At 42.7% G+C, this 15,501-nt stretch overlaps 1 protein-coding gene across 26 annotated transcripts in view; it reads right to left on the bottom strand.

The window, feature by feature from the left end:
- pyd (zonula occludens-like protein polychaetoid) overlaps positions 1–15,501 on the bottom strand; it is a 600,297-nt gene that overhangs the window by 112,711 nt on the left and 472,085 nt on the right. The gene's annotated exons all lie outside the window — the stretch shown is intronic.

Genomic DNA, 15,501 nt, shown 5'->3' with positions numbered 1-15,501 from the left:
TGTGTGTGTGTGAGGGCAGCAAATTCCAAACAATAAGTCTGAAACACCGTTTTATCTGACACACAGCTTGGTTACCCAAAATAGGTTATCCAATCCAATACATTACTCATATTATGACGTCTCACAGTACCTGCGTGACGTCACTCTGACGTCAAAGACCAGAGCGCCACGTCTTAAGAAATGCCACTGTCATACCACTAAGCCTCATTCCACTTTCAATTTCTCTCTCTTTCTCTCTCTATCTCTCTCCGCCCTTTAAAATAAGATGATGATGATGATGAGAAACAAATAAATCAATCAATCAATAAATCAATAAATAATTACATAAATAAATTAATGTACCATAAGGCCTCTTCCTACTTATAAGGGAGGTAGCCAGCTTAGGAAAAAAATAAATAAAAATAAATAAATAAAATCAAATATATATATTTCCTCACGCTGGACCTCCACTCAAGCAGAAATAAACAGGGCCACTCAAGTTCTAGTTAATAATGGACATTCTAATCAAGACTGCCAGCGTGTCTTAAAAAGTGTCATCAACAAATGGTACCACGGGCCTCCCACCCCAGTAGCAGCCGAAGGTGAAATTTTTACCTTGTTCTACCGTGCCCAAATGTCCACAGCTTACCAGGAAGATGCGAAGGTTCTGAATAGAATTATTCACCGAAACATAAAACCCAAAAGTGAGAATGACAAAGTTCGTCTCTCTATATATTACCGCAACCAAAAAACAGCTACACTTTTAATTAGAAACAACACTTCTCCTCGCTCAACGTAGTATACAAATTTTCCTGCCCCCTAGAGGACTGTACGCCTCTCGACTGCTACGTTGGCCAAACGAGAACGACATTGTCGAGAAGAATGTCTTCCCACTTGTCAAGTGGAGGCCCCAAACTACACCTACTAGAAAAACACAACACACAAATCACAAGAAAACTTCTAGAAGACAACTCCGTCATTCTCGCCAAGGAATCAGAAAAGTCTAGACTTTTCTTCCTGGAAACACTTATTATACGAGACATACAACCAACTATTAACAGACTAGTGGAAGCCCCTACATTACTCCCCAGCATGAAGCCCCTCCCTAGGACTAGTAGCCCTCTCAACCACAACAACACACCTTCCAATCACACCGACACCCAAGTCCCTCTCCGACGTTCCGCCAGACTGATAGAGAGGACACTTGGCCCTCAACGGACATCTGCCCCACAGCAACAAAATCCCACACATGTATGTGACCTCTCCCCGTGTCTTACGTCGTGACCTCCCCCCGTGTCTTACGTTGTGACCTCTCCCAGAGCTTTCTTTCTATGTTTATTATGTCCTGTACTCTCTGTCTCTATTACATTGAAAATGCTAACTGCGTTTAGCGAAACGTCTGTACATTCTTTCTCAACTAAAGTTCCTAATATCTACTGGAAATCTATTATTCCGTCTGTCCTGTGATAACCAGAAATCCACATTCAGAAGACTTGAAAGTCTACTTGAGAAGCTTTGTAGCGCCGAATGCGCAGTTGTTTTTAACAAAACATGTTTAAAAGAAAACCTGCTGCCAAGATTCACACACACACACATATATATATATATATATATATATATATACATATATATATACACAAATAAATGCATTAAATAAACAAAAAAAATCAAATACACAAGTAAATAAATAAATGCATCAATAAATAAATAAATGCTGGAGTTCAGAAAAGCGAAAATCGAATGTCAGGTCACAATACTTCACCACCCGGCCAGTCTTGGGTCACAAGACTTACTGGAACGTTTCGACACTCACCTGCAAAAGAGAAAAAGAAAACATTAAATTTGAGTCAAATAAGTAATCTTATACTATGCACTTGAACATACGCCCTCCGCACACCCACACACACATAATCACACAAATCAACGTATAGGTACGCATATATATATATCACTCGACGTTCCAATTTCTTTTAGATTTTGTTCTTCATCACTGACAGAGTCTCCCGTTCAGTCCTGAGACCTCGGTACAAAACTAAATAATACAGTTGAGGTGGGAGGGGGGGACCTCTTCCGTCCAACAGGAGTCGCCTCAAGAAGACATTAAAATGGTCTGCACAAGAGAAAAGTCTGCAATGACGTTTTCTGTGGAAGCTGATGACTTGAAAAAGGGGGAGATGGAAGAGGGAAGGGGGAAGGGGAAAGAGGGAAGGGACCTCACTACATAAAAAAAAAATAATAATAAATAAAAAAAAAAATGGCTGCATGTTGTTAGAAATGTTTGCATTTTGTATTTACTTTTTCTCTCCCATGATATCTTCCCAACACAAATCGTCTTTTCCAGGAAAAACACAACTTCAGATATCAACCAAGAACAAAACGAAAAGAAACAATTTGAATCAACGAGTCTTTTGTGTTTTTTTTATGCATTTCAATTTCACTTCGCATGTAACTTTTTTTCCTTCGTTTTCTTTTTTCAAAGAACGAATCTTCCTTTTCTAGATGCAGGACTGAGAACCACAACCAAAGATTTGTTCCGAATGTTAGGGACAAACCGCATATCAATATTTTTCGTACAGTTTTAGATTAATTCTGCCTTTCCCGTTTCTCTCTGGAAGGCACAGACGTTGTAGATAAAGCCATTCCAAAAGACCAAATAATTTCTATATTTTGGGGACAAATCCCCACTAAAAAAAAGAGAGAGAGAGAGAGAGAGAGAGAGAGAGAGAGAGAGAGAGAGAACATCAGGAAAATACAGAACTAAAGTTAGACGATTCTGACCATAAATATGCGGAGAGGGGGGGGGGAGAATTCTGGGAATAACCAGCGCTTCTATCCTTGGGGACAGATCGCACCGAAGAGGTGGAATTCACTGACGTGGTCAAGGAGAGGTTTAAGGGGGGGAATGCAGGGATAATGGAGATTAACAGTTACATCTGAATGTCGCCAGGCGATTTCATTCACCTGTGCGGTTAACAAAAACCCTAAACTCAATGTTGTTATTCGTTATAGGGACAGTTCTTTTCGTGAATAGGAACGATGCAAAACCCTAAAGAACAAATAATGACAATGAATATATAAACAAATAAAATGACAAATTAATAAATAACTGAGAGAATAAATAAAAACATTACAAATAAAAGAAAATACATGTAACATAAATAAATAATCTTTGTCTGGCAACAAAAATGAAGTAACACGTACCGAACTCCCCACCTCCCCAATCTCCCTCTCTTCCCTTTTAAGAGAGAGAGAGAGAGAGAGAGAGAGAGAGAGAGAGAGAGAGAGAGAGAGAGAGAGAGAGAGAGAGAGAGAGAGAGAGAGAGAGAGAGAGAGAGAGAGAGAGAGAGAGAGAGAGAGAGAGAGAGGAGAGAGAGAGAGAGAGAGAGAGAGAGAGAGAGAGAGAGAGAGAGAGAGAGAGAGAGAGAGAGAGAGAGGGGGGGGGGGAGAGAGAGAGAATAATAAACAAAAAACAAAAACAAAAAAAAGCAAGGCGGATTGAAGAAAAAAAAAAAAAAAAAAAACGAAGGACAGAATCCAAAATAATTTTCTGAAAGAGCAACGCACACGAGCAAGAGCCACGATTTCCAAAATTATTTTGAAGAAAAAACCAAAGGGGGAAGGGGGAAAGGTATCGGGAAAGTCTTTATAAAAGAAAATATAACAAAGACACACACACACACACACACACACACACACACATATATATATATATATATATATATATATATATATATATATGTGTGTGTGTGTGTGTGTGTGTGTGAGAGAGAGAGAGAGAGCATTTACCTTAGTACACAGGAAAGAAGCAAAGTTCGTGGTGCCCTGTCTCTTCCTCTCCTATTAATTCGAGTCCATCTTGGACTGCATATCCTTATTTTCAAGTTATAATACTAACTTTTAATTCATGTATTGTTTCAGCTTGGGCTATACTGCCTTCAAATCTATTCCAAAACATTTATTCATCTGCGTGGCAAGCTGGATTCCTTCACATCCTTTTGCATTCAGTCTTTCTCAATTTGTCCTCGTGTGTGTGTGTGTGTGTGTGTGTGTGTGTGTGTGTGTGTGTGTGTGTGTGTGTGTGTGTGTGTGTGTGTGTGCGCGTGTGTGTGTGCATACCTCACTGTACACACAAGTACCACCGACTCCCCGCCCCCAAGTCCACTAACACTAAAACACTGACAATATTGGACTCTGTAGGGATAATATCTGTCTAATATATCCTCCTCCCTACCCTTCAGGTAGTCCAAAACTAGGCCAACTACTAGTCCAGGTTGTGCTAACACTTCAGCTATAACCTTCCTCCTCATCATCATCACCCTCCTCCTCCTCCTCCTCTTCCTCCTCCTCCTCCCCCTGTAGGATCAATGGTCACGCTTCTCCCTACTCCTCCACCTCCACCTCCACCTAAGTACTACGTCGTCCTCCAGCCTTCACAGCTTCAGTTTCATCGTCTACCTGTACTTGGCCTTAAGGCCTCGGACCTCCTCATGCTTCTGCACCATAACTCTATCAACTCTTCTTATTCTTCCCCTTCCTTCTTCTCTCTTCCTCATTTTCCTCCTCTTCTTCCTCATTTTCCTACTTCTCCTCCTCCTCCTTCACTCTTCCTCCTTCTCCTCCTTCACTCATCCTCATTTTCCTCCTTCTCCTCCTCCTCCTCCTCTTCTTTGATACCACCATACACAATTCACACCCCAACGTCCTCTTCCTCCTGAACACCAGGTAGTAAATTGCACCTTTTCACCACCACCACCACCACTCATTCCAGACTTACACCTCCACAAGCTTAGCACCTATCTCCCATTGCAATCTCATCCCTGAGCACCTTTCTATCCACCTCTATCCCCATTACCACCATTCATTCCATCCCCATACAGAACTTCTCTGCCATCGCCACCTCTCATCCAGTATTCATCTTCCACTCATTGTCCCACTACGGGGATAAAGAAGGTGAGAAGCCTACGCCAGAAGGCGCTGAATAGCTGCGGCCGAAGCCGTCACCTTTGTCCTATTATGCGCTTTGGGGACTGTTGGGACAGGTAAATACAGTCACTGCAGGGAATCTGAAAGGAGTGCGGAACTCGAAGCCACAACTAAGCTATGTAGTCCATACTTTAGAGGTTTTAGCCCCACCTCTACGGACCAGAGTCTCGCACCTTTTTCTTTACGACAGGAAACTGATCTACACTTAAATCATAATTGCTGATCACATTCAACTTCCCTTTAAGCCCTGTTCACACAATCGGTTTGAACCGCACGGAAACCACAGCAATGCCACTAGTCAAGGAAAACTGCGCAGTTGTGTGTGAACGCCTCCAGTGACTTACACTGTAACTGAACCGCCGCGGTTGAAACCGCTAGTGTGAACAGGGCCTTATCCTACTGTTCTGCTTGTCCTAAAAAATCCCTCCTTGACGACCTCAAATAGGTTTAACCCATTAAACTCCGATGACAAGATTCTTTGTCATTTGGTCAAATAAAACAAAAAATCATAAAACACCAAAATGTTTGATCAGAAGCGAGGACTGACGTCATATTTTTCTGGTGTTTGATCAAACATTTTGGTGTTTTATGATTTTTTGTTTTATTTGACCAAATGACAAAGAATCTTGTCATCGGAGTTGAATGGGTTAAGTAGGAAAGACAAGAACTGGCTTACCTTGCCAACAGAGTGGTTAACGAATGGAGACTTAGTAACCATATAGAGCTGAAATAGTTGCTTGTTTTAAAGAGATGATGAAATAACTTTATGGGTAGGGATGACAGGTGGTAAGGGACATGGAACTTCCTAGTGTATGCCCTACGGTCTCTTGCAGTCTCCTACTTCGGCACGATAGTATCCCCTATGGATAGAAGCGCTGGTTATAAGTGAGGACATCCAAACCATTCCTCTCGTCACCATGACCTCTAAATCGAGGTTTTGAACTCCATCGCTCATAAGAATTTAAGTAATACTGTCCATTTGTCCACTTTCTACTCAAACTACTACGGTTACATATTAAAAAAATCTGCAAGTGGGACTTGAACCCTTGGATGTGCTTACTAAGAAAGCAAGGACGTTACCATTGTACCACACTTGATTGTACAAAAGGAACGACTTGGAACTTGACCTGACCTTTCCCCGATCATACATCGCATGGTACAGTAAGTAATCTTAATCTCATCCATTTGTCATAACTTCACACACTTGCTGGATGGCTCGCCTGAGTAAAGACTCGATGGGATTAATATTACATACTGTACCATGCGAGTATCGTCGGAGGACGGTTGGGCCAAGTACCAGATCATTCCTTTTGTACAACCAAGTTTGGTACAATGGTAACATCCTTGCTTTCTTAAGCAGCCGCGCATCCAAGGGTTCGAATTCCAGTAGCAGTTTGTGAATCCATTTATCGTGACTTTACAGACTCCTATGGTTACATATCCATAATACAGCAACCATTACCACCTTCAACGAGATTGTCTACAAAGACAGAAGTGCTGGTAAACTACAGTCCACAAAAACAACCCTCACATAATCCCGTGGGGCTGTGGTAGGAATTGCCTATAGAGTACTGCTTCACGATTCACACACACACACACATACACACACACACACACACACACACACACACACACACACACACACACACACACACACACACACACGCCATGTTAGTGTAGTAGTTGCCGTTGCCGGACTCAACGTTATGGTACAGAGTTCGAGGCGCGCTCACGACCTGAAAACTTTCACCACTACTGCAAGTCGTTACTGCCCCCTTAAGCAATGGAATGAATATGTGGTGTACGTCACATCAATTTCCATTCATCGCACTATATCATAAATGAGCTCTCGTCCGGGAGGGTAATAGCTGTCGATCACAAGACCAGCACATGATCCGAGACAGTGGTGAAACGCGGAGAATGTGCATGATACTCATGCAAAGGCACGCGCGTCTGAGGAGCATGCAAATGCGCGCAGACACGGTAAACACATGTAAAATGTGCCCATGGCCTTGCATGTACATGCACACACAGAGCAACTACCTAAAGAATCTTCTCGTTTTCTATAACACATGCCCAAGAAATTATGTGGCCTAATAGTAGTTATAGTATTTGAATAGTTTCTACTATTACTACTGCTGCATTACAAATAGGTCTACTACTGCTACTACAAACACTACACTTACTAATATATTACTACTATGTCTACTGTTATTACTATTACTACTACTACCACCACTAATACCACTACTAGGATTATTGCTACATTACAACTAGGCCTAATATTACAGCTGACATCAATACTAATACTACAACTTGGACTATTACTTTACTGTAAGGCCTACCGCCAAAACTACTAACACCACTACTACTAGGTTTACTATTACTACTAAAACTACAATTACTACTAGGCCATTTGATACTACCACCTCTATTACCACTAGACCTACTATCAAGATCATTGGGTTTACTACTACAACTATTAACCCGAACTCAATATTTCGGAAATCATAAGTAGCTGATAAAAAACATACAAATAAATAAATAAATAAGATTAGATAACTAATTTCGATTCTTCGCTGAAGGGGACATCGCCTTCCTTAGTCTCTCTCTCTCTCTCTCTCTCTCTCTCTCTATAAAAAAAAAAAAAAAAAAAAAAAATCTGAGACTGAAGTGTGTGGTGTGGTGGATAGGGTAGCTGCCCCACCTTCCCGCAGCAAACGAAGCCACAGACACTCGTCAACCCACGCGAAGACCAATTACACCCCCTCCCCCTAAACCTCCGTCGAGTCAAAAGCGAAAGAATCTCTGTTTGCGGTCACGAAGAAAACGACTTCTTAATGGCAAAGTCCCGCTCACGCTGGGGAGGCGAGGATGGGGCTTTTCGCTTCGCTTCTGTTCGTTTCTCATCGCCTAGTCTCGCTCCCGTTAAGAAGACTTTCGCTTCTGTTACAGTATTGACATCCTGGGCGGATCTACCAAAGTCTTGAGACAAGACAAGACAACAAATCGCGACTTCTTTCCTTGCCCTACTTAACTCGAACCTCGTTTCCCCTGCCATCACCACCACCACATGATCAATATTAGTAATATAATGGCGATCGAGATAATCTTAGTGTTCTATACTTGTTTTGTCAGCAATGAACAAACAAAAATTAATCAAAAACAAACTGCATAAAAAATACCTGAAGACCACACGGAGTGATAATTATAATAATTACGACAATACATAACCATGAGACATAGTGACACTCGACAACGATAAATTTTCATTTTCGATAATAAATGTCCCAAAGAAGAAAAAAGTCAGTCACAATAAAATCCTGTGACACTGCCGTCCCAAGACCCAACGCCAGAAACAAATAAACACATACATATACAAATAAATACACTTGGGATAAGGGTCATTCAGAAAACATGTTTCATTGAAGGTGACAGCAGCCCCATCATCGTCTAATTTGCATGTGATTTTCTCAATAATTTTCGTGATGTTGCAGTCTTCATAGCTCAAGACATTCAAGAGCGAGAGAGAGAGAGAGAGAGAGAGAGAGAGAGAGAGAGAGAGAGAGAGAGAGAGAGAGAGAGAGAGAGAGAGAGAGAGAGAGAGAGAGAGAGAGAGAGAGAGAGAGAGAGAGGGGGGGGATCTTGTGACTTGACTCCAGCAAAACACAAATAACTAAAATAAAGAAAAAGAGAATTCGCTAACGAAACATAATCATATTCTTTACTGTGATGCTCTGGTCTTAACAGCTCAGGACATTCAGAGAAAACATCTTACATAACGAAATAATCTTCATTGTTGTCGCCTCCAACAAAGCATAAATGAAATAAACAGAAAAAGAACTCGCTAACAACAAGAGCATTGGGGGGGATGGATGGAAATTGGAGTAACGAGGGAGATATTAAGTTACTAATGAGTTCCGTCAAGTTTGCAAGTCCAGCGACAAAAGTTCGGAGGTTGGAGGTTGAACCTTTTCCTTCCTGTGTGTTTACTCCAGTCGCGAAGGGCGGGACCCGGAGGGACTTTGGTGGTGGGGGTGGGGGGTGGGGGGGCCTTCAGTGGCGGCTGTGGCAGTGATGGCATCTTAGAGTTGCCATATTAACTGGTGGTGGTCTTTCTCTCTCTCTCTCTCTCTCTCTCTCTCTCTCTCTCTCTCTCTCTCTCTCTCTCCTCCATTAGAAAAAGTACGCTAGAGACGCCTTCCCTATTTCTAGAGCAATGACCGTGACGCAAGTGGAAGCGTGCGTGTCACGCCTCTTCCTAGTCACGGGTTCGAGTCCCGCTAGTTTCCCCCAATTCCTAACAGTGATTGTTACCTTTCCCTTAACAGTCCCTAGAGCGCTTAATAGGGCAAAGGTAACGGCTTCGGCAGAATCCCTCTAGAGAATCAACGCGTGGCGTCAGTACGGTCCTCATACGGTATTAAATTCCCGATTTTTGACAAAGGGACCGAAACCTAGCCACTTTGTTGAGCGGATAACGGATGAAAAGAGAAGTGGAAGCTCAAAGTTTTCACAATGTTCCTTTTCTTGGGTAGATACTTGTCTCCAGTTACACAAAAAAAAGCTGCGTAGCTCTGATCCGCAGGGGTGTCGCTAAAACTCCCCCTAATATATTTGCTGCAATAAATTTCCTATGAGGAAAAGGAGGAGAAAAAACAAAATGGGAAGAAAGAAGAGAAAAAGAAGGAGGAGGAATGAAGAAGAAGGAGGAGGAGAAGAGAAGGAGTAAGAAGACGAGGAGGAGGTGGATGAGAAAGAAGAGGAAAATGAGAAAGAAGAGCAGAAAGAGAGGAAGGAGAGAATGAGGAGGAGAAAGAGAAGGCGAAGGGAGAGAAAGAGGAGTAAGAGTAGGAGGAAAAAAAGACGAATGAAGAAGATGAGAAGGAAAATGAGAAAGATAAGGAGGAGGAAGAGGAAGAGGAAGAGGAGGAGGAGGAGGAAGAGGAGGAGGAGGAAGAGGAGGAGGAGGAGGAGAAGGAGCGTAAGAAAGGGTGGAGTTGTGTAAGGTGAAGCTAAATACAGTATGGGACAAACATTAAGCTTGACTTATATGTGCTAAGTGCGAAGCTCCCGTCGAAGCAAAGGTGTCAGAAGGAAAGAAGGAAGGGGAAGGGGTGGGGGAAAGGGGAGAAGAAGGAGAAGGGGAAGAGGAAGAGGAAGGGAGAAAGGAAGAGAGGCAAAATAGGAGTAGAGTTAAGTAGGAGTGGACGGAAGGTGAATGAAAAAAAAAATATGGAAGAAAAGGAGGGAAGGCAGGAGAGAGAGAGAGAGAGAGAGAGAGAGAGAGAGAGAGAGAGAGAGAGAGAGAGAGAGAGAGAGAGAGAGAGAGAGAGAGAGAGAGAGAGAGAGGGGGGGGGGAGAGGAACTGAAAGTCATGCTCGTCTCAAAAATAAACAAATAAATACACACATAAATACCTAAGCAGAGAGTTTGCACCATTAAGCGCGTTGGCACCATGAGCGTCAGCGCGCGTGCCGGTGACTGATCACGATGATCGGGTCACGTTTTCTGCGCACGCGCAGATGGAGGTTGAGCACTACCGAGCGCATGAACGATATATTTCAATCAGGACGCATATACCAACATATTCCAATTTTCAGTCTACTGATGTTGTTATGGAGTGTAACGGCGTCACCACACTGAGCTATTTTATCTCCAACCTCCAATTCATCGGCGGCAACGTCCACCCCCAGAAGTTTTTCCGCCGTAAAATCACTTTGGTCAACTATTTTGTTTTCCCAACAATTCACAAAAACGTCATTTCATATGCTGGGGGAAAATTATCATTTTCCTCCAGCATTTCGGATTCCTTCCCGAAAGCTTTTGGCTGCAAATTTGCTCCAACAGTCGGAGGTAAAATAGCCCAGTGTGATAACGCATTTACCAAGACATAGGCGCTGGGACGAGTCCATAACAACAACAACGCCTTGTATGCCTTGTTGCTGTTGTTTACAAGCATTAGTTTACCAGGATAGAAGCGCTGGTAAAGTACAGTCCATAACAAAATTAATGCCTTGGCTGGGCCTCCTACCTTAAAAGGAAGAAATGACCTTTTGGTATATAAATGTATATGTTATATTGTATGTACTTCATTCTCCAATCCGAACTGGACTGAATTCCATTTAGGTAAGTGTGACAGAAGGGACAAATATTTACTTATCTATGTAAACGACGAAGATAACGATAAACTATCAAACTGTTCCAAGATTAACATTACTGTGCTCCTATCATGTCCACATTAAGGCCCTGTTCACACTAGCGGTTTGAACCACGGCAGTTCAATTACAATGTAAGTCAATGGAGGCGTTCACACAACCGCGCCTTTTCCTTGACTATGCGGTACCGCCGCGGTTTCCGCGCTGTTCAAACCGCTAGTGTGAACAAAGCCTTATAGAGTGTTCATTCTTGAATATTTTCCAGATGCCGCTAAGTGGTTTTATTCAGTTAAGGGAACTACTCCCCCTCCCTCCACACACATTCCAGCGGACAGAGGGGATTTTTCTTCTTTATCGTTCCAGCTGACGGTGTTTTTTTCAAACCTAGGGGAGGAGACCATTCGTCGTTTAAGGCTCATTGCCCTAACACAACCACCATTCCTTTTCTATTTCTCTTCCTCTATCTCCACCACCACTATTACCACTACCACTACCACCACCAACACCACCACCATTTATAACCACTCACCACTACAACAAGGAACATACCAATTATGAATCACCTCTTCCTCCTCCTCTCTTTATTCTCTACCATCACCACTACCACCACAAGTGATAACCACCGGCCACTACAACAAAGACCATACATTCTATGAGTTCTCTTTTTCCTCCACTCTTTAGTCTCCTCTCCACCTCCACAATATCCACCACCACAGCCAACAGCGCCCCTCCCCCGCCTCCCCTTCCATCTCTATCCCGGAAACAAAACGTATCACCAGACGAAATCCCGCGGGATTCCATTCCTATTGAGGGTTGATAACTGGCAATACACCACTGGGGGAGAGGAGGAGGTGGATGGAGGAGGCGAGAAGGGGAGAGAAGAGGAATAGTGGAAATAATTATTTCGTCAACAATAATGAGCGCTTCTACCCTTGGGAACAATATCGCACTGAAGAGGTAGAGTCATAAATGTGATAAAGGAGAGATCTAAGATTTGTCGGAAAAGAGATGAGAGGAGAAAGGAGAAGGCTGGGGAGGGGAAGGGAGAGGAGAGGAGAAAAGAAGAGGGAAAAGGAAACTAGAGTAGAGGAGAAAAGAAGGGAGAAAAGGAAAAAAGAGGAGAGGAGAAAAAGAAGAGAGAAAAGGAAAAGAGAGGGGAGACAAGGAAAAGAGAGGAGAGAAAAGACCGGAGAAAACAGAGGCGAGGAGGGGAGAGGAAAGAAGAGAGGTGGGATGAGAAGAGGGGAGGGGCGGGGAGTGGGAGGGGAGTGGGATCGGAGGGTTTCTTGTCCCATAGGAATTGTTCCCATGGCAACCGCTTACAAAAACCCAAACAGAACATTTCTTTGGACACCTTTATTGCACACAAAGGCGCGCATGCACGCGCGGACACAGACACACACACACACACACACACACACACACACACACACAAGGGCTACTGTCCGACCACAGCACAGTAAGCCAACAATATTGGATATACTTAGGCCTACTTAGCTAACTCCCTTACACCAAATCTAGAATAACTCCCATTCAAACTTTTGCAATACTATTCTCTGGTGCATTTGTTGTTGCTACCGTCGTACAATTTCATTCATTTGATGGGATCCTTACCCCACCCTCCCATGTAGCTAAAGGTTTAAGACATCTAGATTACCCCTTCATTGCTATTCAACCCCGTCTAGTCAAGGTCAAGGTTAATGAGTGTTGTAGATTCAAATCCCTCACAGTGGGTTTGGTACTATCACCATACATGGATACACCAACTTCGTGTGGAATGTTACCGGTAAGTTGCATCCCACAAGATTACAAAGGATTACAAAGGCGGAGCATGCCGACAGGAGACCTTTTGATCCATATCTAGGTCGGATGCGAAAAAAAAATCATAATAATAAAATAAAAAATAAAAACTATAATAATGTAAATAACAAATAAAATACATAAATAAATGCATAGGTATAGTTAAATAATAAACAAACAGGTAAATAGTAAATACTAATAAATTGACAGATCAATGCAATTGGTGCATGGTCCGCAAACACGAAAGGAGAGCGTTTTATTATCTCTATAACCTGCAAAAGAAAAATGTGTGTGTGTGTGTGTGTGTGTGTGTGTGTGTGTGTGTGTGTGTGTGTGTGTGTGTGTGTGTGTGTGTGTGTGTGTGTGTGTGTGTGTGTGTGTGTGTGTGTGTGTGTGTGTGTGTGTGTGTGTGTGTGTGTGTGTGTGTGTGTGTGTGTGTGTGTGTGTGTGTGTGTGTGTGTGTGTGTGTGTGTGTGTGTGTGCCCATCCAGGCTTCATCCATCCATAAATCCTGAGATAATCTTCAATGCTACTGACTACACCGTGCAGAGGTACAGCATAACATAGAAACATGGAAGAATCACACGCCAACACACACTACATACTCTGAAGTGAGCAACCACAGGGTAACCGGGGAAATGACGTGACTGGTGGCTCCGCAAAGAGCAGGACTGCCCCGAGCGCCATCTGTCGTCCTGGTAGGTAGTGGTCATGTGATGCTTTTCAAAAGTGGGGGAACCACACATGGACGTGTGCGCGCGCACACACACAAACACGGTGCAGTGGTATCGTTCTTGACCACTAATTCAACGATCCGAGCTCGAGTCTGCCCATGGCTGAAATAAATTCAGCATTGCTGCATTGCAAGCCGGTATTCCAACTCTGGTGGTCGAGGAGTTGAGTGTGATTCACCATGGTCTTGGATCACGTGTTGGACTCGTGATCGACAGCTATTTCCCTCCCGAAAGAGGGCTCAGAGCTCATATATGATCGATCTATGGGTAATGCTGTGACCTTTACACGCACACATACCCAAACTCCACGCCCACGAGTTGGAGTAACGACTTGCAGCGCAACAATACTGAAATTATTTCAGTCCTGGGCGGGATTCGAGCGCGGACCGCCGTAGTGACGGTCGAAACTCTAACCACTGCGCCATTGAGTGTGTGTGTGTGTGTGTCTGTGTGTGTATAAGATCACAACAATACCTATAGACCGGTGCATATATAAGCTCTGAATTCTCATCCGGGAGGGTAATAACAGTCGATCACGTGTCCAAGACATGATCCAAGGCTGGTGAATCACACAAGTACACATGTAAATACACACGTGTACATACACACACACACACACACGAACGCACACAAAGTGCACACGTGAATACATACGTACACACACACACACACACACAAGAACGCACACAAAGTACATACGTGAATACATACGCGCGCACACACACACAGTAATTACAATAATCTCGTATTCTTAACACGAGCGCGCGTTCCTGCGTACGCCGAGGCTTTGTCGAAGGAGACCGTCATTACATCCTATGTTAGTTTGCACACATGTACACACAACACACACAAACCCCCCCCCCCACACACACACATATTTGACTTTTGGATATGAAGGGGCGGGGCCTTACGAGTATAGCTTTCATCCTGTCAGGTGAATGTCACTAGGTAAATCCACATGTACACACACGCACACACACACACTAATGCTATGTATGTTATAAATTCTTTTATCGTGATTTCGCTGAAAAATAACCACCCTCATCCCTCACCAAAAAACCATGATAGGTTGAGAGGACTAATGACAAAAGCTTAAATCTGTTATCAATACCATAAACCCTTTATTTGCCTTAACAAAACCTTTGTCCAAGTTAGACTCGCATTTACACACAAGAGGCAGATGTACAAAGGCCGGCAAGTAAAAGGGGGCTAGGAACTGTGGAAACAGTGTACGTGGATTCTATTTTTACTCGTTCATTTAATTATCCATTTCTATTTCATCATCATCATCATCATTATTATTATTATTATTATTATTATTATTATTATTATTGACATACATGAGGAGAGGGAGGAAAGGGTGGTGGATGGGGGGTGGAATGGGTGGTAATGAAATGGGTTGGAGTACCTCCTTGGTAAGGTACGAGTATATTGGTATATTGATAGATAATTATCATTATTATTATTACTACTATTATCATTACTTCTATTATTATCACTTATCATTATCACTACGTCATCATTACTATCAATTCATACATTTACTTATTTTTGGATCCATGGTAATACCTATGTCCATGATTTTTTCTTTTTTTTACCCATCAAAGGAAGGAAAAAAATCCCCTTCAGGATGCAAAATTTCCCCTTCAGCATAGCAGGAGAGAAACCTTCCCGAGCCACGCCTGGGTATGAAGGTGGTCACACACAAGAAAGCACAATCTGCTGCCCTTCCGAATTCTAACGCGATCAAGAGAGTACAAATATATGTGTGTGTATATATATATATATATATATATATATATATATATATATATATATATATGTATACAATAAAATTTAATAAATAA

The sequence above is a fragment of the Oratosquilla oratoria genome, chromosome 14, assembly GCF_046742065.1.
Source record: "Oratosquilla oratoria isolate Oo_2021 chromosome 14, ASM4674206v1, whole genome shotgun sequence".
NCBI classification, from domain to species: domain Eukaryota; kingdom Metazoa; phylum Arthropoda; class Malacostraca; order Stomatopoda; family Squillidae; genus Oratosquilla; species Oratosquilla oratoria.
Note: the sequence above shows the minus strand (reverse complement) of the source record. Positions and strands in the feature narration are given on the sequence as shown.